At 38.0% G+C, this 14120-nt stretch overlaps 2 long non-coding RNA genes across 2 annotated transcripts; both read right to left on the bottom strand.

Moving 5' to 3' along the window:
- Window positions 1-7701: 7701 nt before the first annotated feature.
- Window positions 7702-10979, bottom strand: LOC146608829 (uncharacterized). Its single transcript, XR_014905143.1, has 3 exons — window positions 9801-10979; window positions 9475-9611; window positions 7702-9388 (listed from the first exon to the last, which is right to left on the bottom strand). It is a non-coding gene; the product is annotated as an uncharacterized LOC146608829 (long non-coding RNA).
- A 128-nt stretch (window positions 10980-11107) lies between these two features.
- On the bottom strand, window positions 11108-12231 carry LOC146608828 (uncharacterized). Its single transcript, XR_014905144.1, has 3 exons — window positions 11736-12231; window positions 11414-11550; window positions 11108-11324 (listed from the first exon to the last, which is right to left on the bottom strand). It is a non-coding gene; the product is annotated as an uncharacterized LOC146608828 (long non-coding RNA).
- Window positions 12232-14120: the final 1889 nt, after the last annotated feature.

Below are 14120 nucleotides of genomic sequence, written 5' to 3'. Positions count from 1 at the left end.
GCTGCCTGGGGACCTGGCAGAAATATATAGAAATACTATGATTAAGCATAAATACTACATTTAGTAGAAATACTATGTTTTAGCACAAATCCTATAAAAAGCAGAAATAGGATGATTAAGCATAAACACTACATTTAGTAGAAATACTATGTTTGAGCAAAAATCCTATAAAAAGCAGAAATACTATATTAGGCACAAACCCCATAAAAAGCAGAAATAGTATGATTAAGCATAAATACTACATTTAGTAGAAATACTATGTTTTAGCACAAATAGTATAAAAAGCAGAAATACTGTAATTTAGCAGAAATACTATATTAGGCACAAATCTTATAAAATAGCAGAAATAGTATGATTTAGCACAATAGTAATAAGTTAAACAGAAAAATTGGAAAAGCAAAATGGACAGCTGAAAAAATGCTGAACATGCTGAGGGTCCCTCAAATATACTTGTTAAATGAAAAAATCAGCAAAAAAATGCACAGGGAGAGAGAAGTAAGTTTCTAGGTCAGCCTGGGAGCTGCTGAATTTGAATCCACCAATCAGAGAGCCTGTGTACTTTTTCCCGCCAAAACATGTGCCTCTTTTTACACACGCAGCACAGAGAGGCACAGGATTATTGCAGCCTATTTCTCATAGTGAGGACTCCCCTGAAACAAATGACCATAATTTCCAAACCGTAGGGGCTAGAGCGGTCATTCTTACACCGTTTTGTTCAGAAGAGATGGGGGAATCTTCCAGTGTTTACAATTTATCATTAAAATATGAATTATTAAAGATATTTGACTTCTAATGCACCATAACTGAGTAGAGCGAAGCAAAAACTGCCTTGACTTGCCCTCAAACAACGCTTTCTAACTCTAAATCTATTTGGAGTATCGATATCATTCTTTCACCGTAAGAGACAGCAGGCTTTGGTGAACAGTCATGGAAATTTTCCGGTCTCTGTTGAAATCCAAAAAAAAGTTATGACGAGAGAAAAAAGTGGTTCATTTCCAGAGTTTTAAATCTGAAGAAATCTGAGCGAAGGACGAATTTCCTACCCTCAAACAAGTCCAACTCATTTCAGAACGGTAATAGGTGAGAAAGAAATTCTTGAATTGTGAGCGTCAGGGGTGTCTGAAGATATTCAGGGACAAGCCTCATGTCTTAAAGTCGCTTCGTTAAGGAGATATGACGATTCGAATATGCCTCTCATTACAGAAATCCAGCGATGATTTTGAACAAGCTCTCCATTGACTTTATATGGAGAGTTTTGAGACCTTGTGTTGGTCTGAGGAGATTTGCAAAAATTCTATAAATCCCACAACAATGATAGTGACATTTTCTGAAAGCCAGCAAAAATACCTACGTTTTGATGTATAATTTGTGGAAGTTGAGTGAAAATTGAGCAAGTAGCAAGAAGTTGTTCGGACATGAAGTGAAAATTGCAAAACCTTCAGTGGCACACTGGAAGCCAAGAGCATAGCAACCATAACAACGCATGTATTTTGTGAAAAATCACAATTTTGCAACTCAAAACTTTAAGAGGCATAAAAGTAAAACAGTAAAAGATTTCAAAAAGCTGAATCATACCTGAATAGCCCAATAATTTATGAACATTTTAAAGTTTGAATGGTTGTTCTAGGTGAAAATATGAGGAAGTAGTTAAGTTTCAAAAACAAGCAAATTTTAGCAGAATTGCAGAAGTTTCCCATTCATTTCAATGGGACAAATTAAAGGAAAAAAGTGGAATATTTTAAAAAGTATAATAGTTAAAAATAGCAAAAATCGTAGCAGGAAAGAGCAAAAATAGCAGAATAGTTTAAAATTTGAACGGTGAAAATCGGCTGAAAATTGTGGAAGTAGTTTAACGGCGAAAAGTGTACGGAAGCAACTAGAATAATAATAATAACTAGAAAAATTTGCATTTCCTGCGAAAATGCAGTGTGGATGCTTAAAGCTGAAGCTGTATGCAAAAAGTAGCTGAAAAAGCTGAAAAGTTGCAGAAATTGTAAAAACTTTGCAGAAGCAAAAGAACTTTGCTAAAATGGAATAACTTAGCAGAACTGCAATATCTTAGAGGAAACATAATACTTGGCAGAAATACAATAGCATAGCAGAATTTAGCAGAAATATTGTAACTTACCAGAAACATGATAACTTCTCAAAAATACAAGAATTTAGGAGAAATAGTATAAGATAACAGAAAGAATATATTTAGCCAAAAATACTTAAACATTACAGAAACACTATGATTTAGAAAAATAGTACAACAGAGCAGAAATATTGTGATTTACCAGAGACACTGTGATGAACTATGAATATTGTAATTTTAAATTAAGACTATGTTTTAGCACAAATATTATAATTTGGCAGAAATACTATAATTTAGCAGAAATACCATATTAAGCACAAATCCTATAAAAAGCAGAAATGGTATGATTAAGCACAAATACTACATTTAGTAGAAATACTTTGTTTTAGCACAAATCCCATAAAAAGCAGAAATACTGTACTATGATTTAGTAGAAAAACTATAATTAATCAGAAATACTAAATTTAGCAGAAATACTATATTAAGCACAAATACTATGAAAAGCAGAAATAGTATGATTAAGCATAAATACTACATTTAGCAGAAATACTATATTAAGCACAAATCTTATAAAATAGCAGAAATAGTATGATTTAGCACAATAGTAATAAGTTAAACAGAAAAATTGGAAAAGCAAAATGGACAGCTGAAAAAATGCTGAACATGCTGAGGTTCCCTCAAATATACTTGTTAAATGACAAAAATCTGCAAAAAAATTTATTACAGCCACACAATCACAAATATGTACACATGAGGAAACACACATGCACAGAGAGACCCACACACAAGATCCAATTCAGTCAACCAGTCTAAATATATTGAATTTAAATCTTAGAATGAGATCATCCCATTAAAAGCCTTTCTCTCTCTCTCTCTCTCTCTCTCTCTCTGTCACACACACACACACACACACACACACACACACACACACACACACACACACACAAGTTTCTAGGTCAGCCTGGGAGCTGGTGAATTTGAATCCACCAATCAGAGAGGCTGTGCACTTTTCCCCACCAAAACAGGTGCATCTGTTTACACACGCAGCAGCACAGAGAGACACAGGATTTTTGCAGTCTATTTCTCATAGTGACGACTCCCCTCAAACAAATGACCGTAATTTCCTAACCGTAGGGGCTAGAACGGTCATTCTTACACCGTTTTGTTCAGAAGAGATGGGGGAATCTTCAAGTGTTGACAATTTAATATTAAAATATGAATTTTTAGAGATATATGACATGGATGACTTGTTGACTTAGAAGCCACGAATTCCCCAATATGCAAATTTGAATGCCTGAGACCACATATGTGATTGGCTGGCTGGGAAGCCGTGCAGGCCCTGATTTGTGGATTTGAATTCCTCAGCCCTCAGATATGATTGGCTAGCTTAGAAGCCACGAAGGCCCCAATATGCAAATTTGAATGCCTCAGGACACTTATTTGATTGGCTGGGAAACTGTGCAGGCCCTGATTTGAAAATTTGAATGTCTCAGTCCTCACAGAGGATTGGCTGCCTGGGGACCTGGCAGAAATATATAGAAATACTATTATTAAGCATAAATACTACATTTAGTAGAAATACTATGTTTTAGCACAAATATTATAAAAAGAAGAAAAACTATAATTTAGCAGAAATACTATATTAAGCACAAATCCTATAAAAAGCAGAAATACTATAATTTAGCAGAAATACTATGTTAGGCACAAATCCTATAAAAAGCAGAAATACTATAATTTAGCAGAAATACTATATTAGGCATAAATCCTATGAAAAGCAGAAATATTATGATTTAGCAGAAATACTGTGTTTAGCACAAGTACCGAAAAGTACCAGAAATACTATGATTTAGCAGAATAGTAATAACTTATTGAAACACAAATGCACAGAGGGACACACAAACACAGGCTCTAATCCAGTCAACCAGTCTAACTATGTTCAATTTAAATCCTACAATGACATGCTGTCAAATAAGGGCAGGGTCCTCTCTCTCCCCACTAAACACACACACACACACACACACACACACACACACACACACACACACACACACACACAGGGAGAGAGGACTAAGTTTCTAGGTCAGCCTGGGAGCTGCTGAATTTGAATCCACCAATCAGAGAGGCTGTTTACGTTTTCCCGCCAAAACAGGTGCATCTTTTTACACACGCAGCACAGAGACATAGACCTGCTTCTTTCAGTTTATTTCACATAGTGAGGATTCCCCTCAAACAAATGACCATAATTTCCTAACCATAGGGGCTAGAGCGGTCATTCTTACACCGTTTTGTTCAGAAGAGATGGGGGAATCTTCAAGTGTTGACAATTTATCATTAAAATATGAATTTTTAGAGATATATGACATGGATGACTTGTTGACTTAGAAGCCACGAATTCCCCAATATGCAAATTTGAATACCTGGAGCCCACATACATGATTGGCTGGCTGGGAAGCTGTGCAGGCCCTGATTTGTGGATTTGAATTCCTCAGCCCTCAGATATGATTGGCTGGCTTAGAAGCCATGAAGGCCCCAATATGCAAATTTGAATGCCTCAGGACACATATATGATTGGCTGGGAAGCCGTGCAGGCCCTGATTTGAAAATTTGAATTTCTCAGTCCTCACAGAGGATTGGCTGCCTGGGGACCTGGCAGAAATATATAGAAATACTATGATTAAGCATAAATACTACATTTAGTAGAAATACTATGTTTTAGCACAAATACTATAAAAAGCAGAAATACTATAATTTAGCAGAAATACTATATTAAGCACAAATCCTATAAAAAGCAGAAATAGGATGATTAAGCATAAACACTACATTTAGTAGAAATACTATGTTTGAGCAAAAATCCTATAAAAAGCAGAAATACTATATTAGGCACAAATCCCATAAAAAGCAGAAATAGTATGATTAAGCATAAATACTACATTTAGTAGAAATACTATGTTTTAGCACAAATAGTATAAAAAGCAGAAATATTGTAATTTAGCAGAAATACTATATTAGGCACAAATCTTATAAAATAGCAGAAATAGTATTATTTAGCACAATAGTAATAAGTTAAACAGAAAAATTGGAAAAGCAAAATGGACAGCTGAAAAAATGCTGAACATGCTGAGGGTCCCTCAAATATACTTGTTAAATGAAAAAATCAGCAAAAAAATGCACAGGGAGAGAGAAGTAAGTTTCTAGGTCAGCCTGGGAGCTGCTGAATTTGAATCCACCAATCAGAGAGCCTGTGTACTTTTTCCCGCCAAAACATGTGCCTCTTTTTACACACGCAGCACAGAGAGGCACAGGATTATTGCAGCCTATTTCTCATAGTGAGGACTCCCCTCAAACAAATGACCATAATTTCCAAACCGTAGGGGCTAGAGCGGTCATTCTTACACCGTTTTGTTCAGAAGAGATGGGGGAATCTTCCAGTGTTTACAATTTATCATTAAAATATGAATTATTAAAGATATTTGACTTGTAATGCACCATAACTGAGTAGAGCGAAGCAAAAACTGCCTTGACTTGCCCTCAAACAACGCTTTCTAACTCGAAATCTATTTGGAGTATCGATATCATTCTTTCACCGTAAGAGACAGCAGGCTTTGGTGAACAATCATGGAAATTTTCAGGTCTCTGTGGAAATCCAACAAAAAGTTATGACGAGAGAAAAAAGTGGTTCATTTCCACAGTTTGAAATCTGAAGAAATCTGAGCGAAGGACGAATTTCCTACCCTCAAACAAGTCCAACTCATTTCAGAACGGTAATAGGTGAGAAAGAAATTCTTGAATTGTGAGCGTCAGGGGTGTCTGAAGATATTCGGGGACAAGCCTCATGTCTTAACTTTGCTTCGTTAAGGAGATATGACGATTCGAATATGCCTCTCATTACAGAAATCCAGCGGTGATTTTGAACAAGCTCTCCATTCACTTTATATGGAGAGTTTTCTGACCTTGTGTTAGTCTGAGGAGATTTGCAAAAATTCTATAAATCCCACAACAATGATGGTGACATTTTCTGAAAGCCAGCAAAAATACCTACGTTTTGATGTATAATTTGTGGAAGTTGAGTGAAAATTGAGCAAGTAGCAGGAAGTTGTTCGGACATGAAGTGAAAATTGCAAAACCTTCAGTGGCACACTGGAAGCCAAGAGCATAGCAACCATAACAACACATGTATTTTGTGAAAAATCACAATTTTGCAACTCAAAACTTTAAGAGGCATAAAAGTAAAACAGTAGAAGATTTGAAAAAGCTGAATCATACCTGAATAGCCAAATAATTTGTGAACATTTTAAAATTTGAATGGTTGTTCTAGGTGAAAATATGAGGAAGTAGTTAAGTTTCAAAAACAGGCAAAATTTAGCAGAATTGCAGAAGTTTCCCATTCATTTCAATGGGACAAATTAAAGGAAAAAAGCTTAATATTTTAAAAAGTATAATAGTTAAAAATAGCAAAAATCGTAGCAGGAATTAGCAAAAATAGCTGAATAGTTTAAAGTTTGAACGGTGAAAATAGCACAAAAATTGTGGAAGTAGTTAAACGGCGAAAAGTGTACGGAAGCAACTAGAATAATAATAAAGAATAAAGAGAAACAGGAACTCAATAGTGTGGATGCTTAAAGCATCCACACAACTAGAAAAATTTGCATTTCCTGCGAAAATGCAGTGTGGATGCTTAAAGCTGAAGCTGTATGCAAAAAGTAGCTGAAAAAGCTGAAAAGTTGCAGAAATTGTAAAAACTTTGCAGAAGCAAAGGAACTTTGCTAAAATGGAATAACTTAGCAGAACTGCAATCACTTAGAGGAAACTGTAAAGCTGAAGCTGTCTGCTGAAAATAGTTGAAAATAGCTGAAGAAGCTGAAGAAATCAAAGTCAGTGTTTAAAAAGTTGTTGAAATTTTAATAACTTTGCAGAAGAACATCAAGTTAGCAAAAATGTAATAACTTAGCAGAAATGCAATAACTTAGAAGAAACATAACAATTCAGCAGAAATGTTGTAGTTTACCAGAAGCTACAACTTAGCAGAAATGTAATAATTGATTAAAAAATTAATAACTTGGCAGAAATATTACAACTTACCAGAACTGCTATAATTTTGCAGAAATGTAATTATTAGGAAAAAAATTTATACAGATAACAGCTGAAAACGATGAAGTAACCTCAAAGTTACTTGTTTAACTGTGAAAAATGACCAGAAACATTAGAAAAGAAAGAAAACCAATTCAATTCAATTTATATAGCAAGAAATCACAACAAAAGTCACCTTAAGGCGCTTCATAGATACAGAGAAAAACCCAACAATCATATGACATATGACCCCTATGAGCAAGCACTTTGGCGACAGTGGGAAGGAAAAACTCCCTTTTAACAGGAAGAAACCTCCAGCAGAACCAGGCTCAGGGAGGGGCGGCCATCTGCTGCGACCGGTTGGGGTGAGAGAAGGAAGACAGGAATACCAGCCAGCAGATAAACTGATGTGAAACAAAACCAAGGTAAAATTGCAGAATTTACACAGTTGGTGAAATGTAAAAATGGCAACATAAAAACCCCAAACAAACAAACAAAAAAAAACCAAACAACATTTAGTTAATAAATGCACAAGATGATTCGATGATAAATATGGTACCAATCTACAAAATACTGTCGAAATGAAGTCCACATTGTGATATATTTCAGGTGTGGAGAGTCACACAGCTAAACAATCGATGTGCATATTTAAAGAATCAAATAAAGAACATTGTTGTGGAATAAATTACAGTGAATAATAATCACTGCCCTGCGTTAGAGAGTGACTTATGATGAGGTATTAATTGGCTTAACTTTACCTCTAACAGCTTTTCAGATAGTGCTGTGACCAGGGTGAAATCCATCATAAAGTAACTGTAAACAGTAGAACCATTAGCATGAATGTTATGGTTCTACCCTGATCAAAACTCAAGTCTGCTGTTTGACCTGATATAAAATGATAAAGAGGAACACATATAAATGACCTTTATGAACTTTTCAAAATGACTTTATATGTCTGACCCATTATCTATATATATTAGAGCAGATGTGGAAAACCACTGTTAGACCTACTCTATACTAACACAAACACAGTCAAAAATTCATTGCTAGTGTGACATGTGGTCCTTTTTGCCTTTGACCAATGATATGCTGGTTACTTGGACCAGTTTAGTATTTGCTGTCACAGAGGAATGTTAACCATAAATCCAAAAGACAAAACTGAAAAAATATGTTAATTGCAAACATGTTTTTGCTTAGTAAGAGGATTGAAATTACATGGAAACTGTCACCTTAAAGCCTCATTGTAAATATCATCACAAACAGATGTTTTCCACACGGTTAACAAAGCTCCACCACATCCAATCACTGCATATAAATCTAAAAGAAAACAACAACAAATAAAATGTAATTAACACAAGTGAAGTCTAAGGAGCTTGGAAAGAAAAGCGTCTGGACTTCTTTGAGTTCCTTGAAGACGTTTCACCTCTCATCCGAGAAGCTTCTTCAGTTCTAAGGGTCAATGGTGGAGAGTCCCAGATTTAAACCCAGTGGGAGTTTCCCCCCAAAGAGGGACAAAGAACCCCCTGATGATCCTCTACCTAATCACATGAGCCAAGGTGTGAAAGTGGGTGTGGGTCCCAATCAGCCAGGGTTTCGGGTGAGCTCATTGTGAAACCTGGCCCCACCCTATCATGTGATTTCCCGAGGTCAGGAAATCACCCACGCCCACTCCCAGGATGTGAGTGGACGTTACGGTGTCTGGGGAGGGAACTCAAAACTGGATTATAGATGGCAGACAGTTGGTGTCATAAACCACCGCCTCTGTTTAAAGATGGTCGCTCACAGTGGACGTAAATGGCTTCTTTCACTCCTCCATCTGTCCAAAATGTGAACATTGGCATCCTCAAAGACTGACCTTTGTCCTTTAGATGCAGATGAACTGCTGAGTCTTGTCCCGTGGAGGTGGCTCTTCTATGTTGTGCCATGTGCTTGTGAAGTGGCTGTTTGGTCTCTCCGATGTAGAAGTCTGGGCATTCCTCGCTGCACTGTACAGCGTACACCACATTGTTAAGTTTGTGTTTAGGAGTTTTGTCTTTCGGGTGAACCAGTTTCTGTCTGAGTGTGTTACTGGGTCTGAAGTACACTGGGATGTCGTATTTGGAGAAAACTCTCCTGAGTTTTTCTGATACACCGGCTACATAGGGGATGACAATGTTGTTGTGTCTGTCTTTCTTATCCTCCCTCGCTGGTGTCTGATGTTCTTTTCTGTGAAGCTGGAATGCAGGCACACTGGACGAGCTTATTCTAAAAAATACAGAAAAAGGAACATTTTATTTGTGTTAAGGCCTAAAAACTACAAATAAGTTATACAATGAACAATATTGAAATACCTTATAGGTGCTGCAGGCCATATAACCAGAATCCAGAGCAATCTCACACTCACATGATGGTGAGGAAAGACATGAGCTCTGCAGTGAGGTTTGAATGTCTCAGTTGGAACACTGAAGAACTCAGAAGACAGCAATACCTGCACAGAGAGACAGAGTAGAAAAAGCATAGATTTGTAATCCATAATGTGAATTAAAACTCAAAAAGTGTCAACAAGTATAATCATTTGAGTGTGGAATTATTTATGCAATAAACAGGATTTAAATTAATTAATTGAATTAAAAAACACTGACATTTGTTTTTTTAAATCAAAGATAAAGAATCATACCGCTCTCTGCTCTGAGGATCACTGAGCATCTCTGACAGGAAATACAGTTTCCTCAGTATGAGTCATCATTGATGGTCTCAGAGGTGTGTAGTGTGGCAGCATGATGATGGTCTCCAGATCAGGCAGGAGGTCAGGTGATGGGTGTGTCATCTTCTCCATTGAAGACACACTGGTATGGCAGTTCATAACACAGCAGTCTCCTTGTGGCATGTAGTTATCTGTGCAGTCCAGCACTGATGGATCAAGTTTGGCTCAGCAGTTCATGAAGATGGTGTTAAGATGTTGTTGTTTCAGCTGAGGATGGTGAAGTTTGAAGGTTTTGCCACAAAGGAGACTGTGCCGTGTCTGAAAAAATATATCTACAAAACAAGTGCTTTTAACACCACCCACCCAGCTCAGCCCCCAAGTGTCTATGTAATGCTGGTATGGGGTGTCGGTTACTAAGTCTAATTAGTACATAGGGGATGACAATGTTGTTGCATCTGTCTTTCTTATCCTCCCTCGCTGGTATCTGATGTTCTTTTCTGTGCATCTTTGCTGACTTTATAAACGCCCAATTAGGATAGCCACACGTTTTGAGTGCTTCCTTTACATGTGTGTGTTCCTTCTTTTTCCCTTCAGGCTTAGAGGGAACATGTTCTGCCCGGGGGGGGATGTGTCCTAATTACTCCAAGTTTGTGTTCCAGAGGGTGATGGAAGTCAAAGAGGAGGTACTGGTCCGTGTGTGTGGGCTTCCAGTAAACTTCGATGTTGAGTTTGCCGTTCTCTTCAATGTGCACAGCGCAGTCCAGGAAAAGCAAACAGTCGTCCTTTGTGTCTTCCCTGGTGAACTTGATGTTTTTATCCACGGCGTTAATGTGCGCAGTGAAGGATTCCACTTCTTGCCTTTTGATTTTGACCCAGGTGTCGTCTACATATCTCTACCAGTGGCTGGGTACTCTTCCTTTGAAAGAGCCAAGAGCCTTCCTTTCCACTTCCTCCATGTAAAGGTTGGCTACAACAGGTGACACAGGGGAACCCATGGCACAGCCATGTTTTTGTCTGTAGAAACCCTCGTTGTATTTGAAATATGTAGTGGTGAGGCAGAGGTCTAACAGTGTGCACATCTGATCGGGTGTGAAGTTGGTCCTGTCTTCCAAGGAGCTGTCTTCTTGCAGTCGTTTTCTGACAGTCTCCACGGCCTCTGTAGTGGGTATGCAAGTGAAGAGAGAGACTACATCAAAGGACATCATGAGAACCTTCACAGACATGACACAAGGGAAGACTTTTGATTTAATAACTAAGCTTAAAACAAGTGTTACCTTTGAATATTTGTGGGAAAAATCTGATGCTACCCCAAGAATACAAAGCCACACTGGAAATGATGACAGGCTTGCAGCCCTCTGTCTTCCTGGAGTGAGGTGCCCGATCAGTAGAAGTGAATTGACAGAAGTCAGTGTCTGTAAGAGTGGCCAAACACTGATACTCTGTCCACTTGCGTAGAGTCTAAGAAGCTGGAATGCAGGCACACTGGACGAGCTTGTTCTAAAAAATACAGAAAAAGGAACATTTTTTTTGTCTGTAGAAACCCTAAAAACTACAAATAAGTTATACAATGAACAATGTTGAAATACCTTATAGGTGCTGCGGGCCACATAACCAGAATCCAGAGCAATCTCACACTCACATGATGGTGAGGAAAGACATGAGCTCTGCAATGAGGTTTGAAGGCCTCAGTTGGGACACGGAAGAACTCAGAAGACAGCAATACCTGCACAGAGAGACAGAGTAGAAAAAGCATAGATTTGTAATCCATAATGTGAATTAAAACTCAAAAAGTGTCAACAAGTATAATCATTTGAGTGTGGAATTATTTATGCAATAAACAGGATTTTAATTAATTAATTGAATTAAAAACACTGACATTTTTTTTTAATCAAAGATAAAGAATGATACCTCTCTCTGCTCTGAGGATCACTGAGCATCTCTGACAGGAAATACAGTTTCCTCAGTATGAGTCATCATTGATGGTCTCAGAGGTGTGTAGTGTGGTAGCATGATGATGGTCTCCAGATCAGGCAGGAGGTCAGGTGATGGGTGTGTCATCTTCTCCATTGAAGACACACTGGTATGGCAATTCATAACACAGCAGTCTCCTTGTGGCATGTAGTTATCTGTGCAGTCCAGCACTGATGGATCAGGTTTGGCTCAGCAGTTCATGAAGATGGTGTCTGAAAAAATATATCTAACAAAACACGTGCTTATAACACCACCCACCCAGCTCAGCCCCCAAGTGTCTATGTAATGCTGGTATGGGGTGTCGGTTACTAAGTCTAATTAGTGCATCAGAAAGCGGGGGCTACACCTAAAGCCCACACTTTTTGATGTCTTTGTTTATTAGCAGCTTTTTCCAGCTGCTCAGAGAATTCTGACTTGGCCTTTATCCACCCAAACCCAAACCCACCCGGATAAAGGCCAAGTCAAACTCACACACCATACCAGCATTACATAGACACTTGGGGGCTGATCTGGGTGGGTGGTGTTAAACTGTAGTCGGGAACTTTCAGAAAACTATCCATTTACTTCTAAATCAGTTTTTATACATATTCTGTAAGCTGTACTAATGTTTTTCTCTACATAATGTATCATTATAGACATCTCTGGTAGCCTAAAGATAGTTTATAACTTTTGACATTTTTTACCTGTAAAACATGATAAGCAAAAACTCATTCATCACAAAAACTTTTGATTCTACAAAAGCTACTATAATCAAGAAAATATAATTGTCTGTATTTATTCATGTGACCCATATTAAATACCTGCATTTATGTGGGATTTATTTATTTACTATTTCATATTTTCAAGCCCTTGGAGGGGAAGATCTCGTTTGTTGAGCTACATACGTCACAGTAAAAAGATTTAGTCATTTAAAACATGAGAATAAAAGAAATGATGTTGCAGCACATTTCAGATCAGAGGTGCATGATAGCAGATGTTCTCTGCTCTGCATGAAGTTCAGCAATGATTTGGTGAAATGATTAATAACATTGCAATAAGAAAGGGTCTTCTTACAGACAGAGTAGGGAAGACAATTTTTTCAATGAAAAATCTTTTTCATGCTCTACAATCAGTAAACTCTGTAACAAACATGATCTGTAATTGTTTCAAAACTCACCAGACGACTTCATGATTGGCTCGAGGACAGGACACAAAACACAGGGTTGTGGTAACTGTAATATGATCTCAGAACACCTGAATATAGACATTTCTGTGGCTGAGAAATAAAAATGAGGTCAAGCAGGGTGTTCTTGTCTGTAGTGCCAGAAGTGATCAGCTGTGAATACCCTCTCGACTGAAACTGCTCCAGAATCTGTTTTCTTCCACTCTGCAACTGGTTCTCATTAAAATCTCCACACACAATTATTGGGTGACAGTCCATTATTTCAAGTGAATCTAAAAGACTTACCAGGTTTTGCATGAATGGTGTCAAACTGTAGTCAGGGGGTCTGTACACAACAGCAATGAGTGCAGGGAATGGAGCCTGAACCTTCAACACTAAAAACTCAAGATCAGTGACATTATGCAGATACTGTTTTACCTGAACCTGAAAATGATTCCTCAAATACACAACAACTCCCCCACCACTTCTGCTGGCCATGTGAGGAAAGTTTGTGTAGGACACATGTCTGTTGCGTTTGAACATGGTGTAGCCGTCCAAATGAAGACTGTCTGCAACAAAGGAGCCTTGAAGGTGAGACTCAGTGAGACACAAAACATCTGCTAAACACATTTCATGATGACTCTTGATGTCACTGATGTGAGATGGCAAACCCTCTGTATTGTGATGGATCAGTGTAAGAGTGTCAAGTCTGCTGGCTGTTTCTCTGACCTGAAGAAGAGGCATCATTTCCTCAACACTGGCTTGTCTCATGGTTTGGAGCGCTGCAGTTACCTCGGGATTGGCGTAAATCTTTTTCTCATCCAAGTCCTGCAAATAGAGTCCACTGAGAGACGTCACCCTGCTGAGAGCAACGTAAGCCATACCTGGTTCAAAAATGTTCTTCATTGAAACTACAGCTGTCTGTGTTGTAAGACCCTGAGTTTTGTGAATTGTGCAAGCGAATGCTAGCTTTACAGGAAACTGTCTGCGTACTGCTCCTTTAAACTTCAGACTCTCCTCTGCTCTCTCAATGTAAACCAGATCATCAGAAGCTGCATTAGCACTGCGGTTGTGTCTCATAGGCTGCCGGTTGTCCATCCTGAGCCCCAGTTTAATTATGTGTCCATCATTTTCAGATCTCACCACCTTTACCAGTATACCAAAAGCACCGTTGACCAAAC

Source organism: Diplotaxodon limnothrissa, linkage group LG23, assembly GCF_057381915.1.
Source record: "Diplotaxodon limnothrissa isolate DT_005_m linkage group LG23, D_limnothrissa_male_GT1.1, whole genome shotgun sequence".
NCBI classification, from domain to species: domain Eukaryota; kingdom Metazoa; phylum Chordata; class Actinopteri; order Cichliformes; family Cichlidae; genus Diplotaxodon; species Diplotaxodon limnothrissa.
Note: the sequence above shows the minus strand (reverse complement) of the source record. Positions and strands in the feature narration are given on the sequence as shown.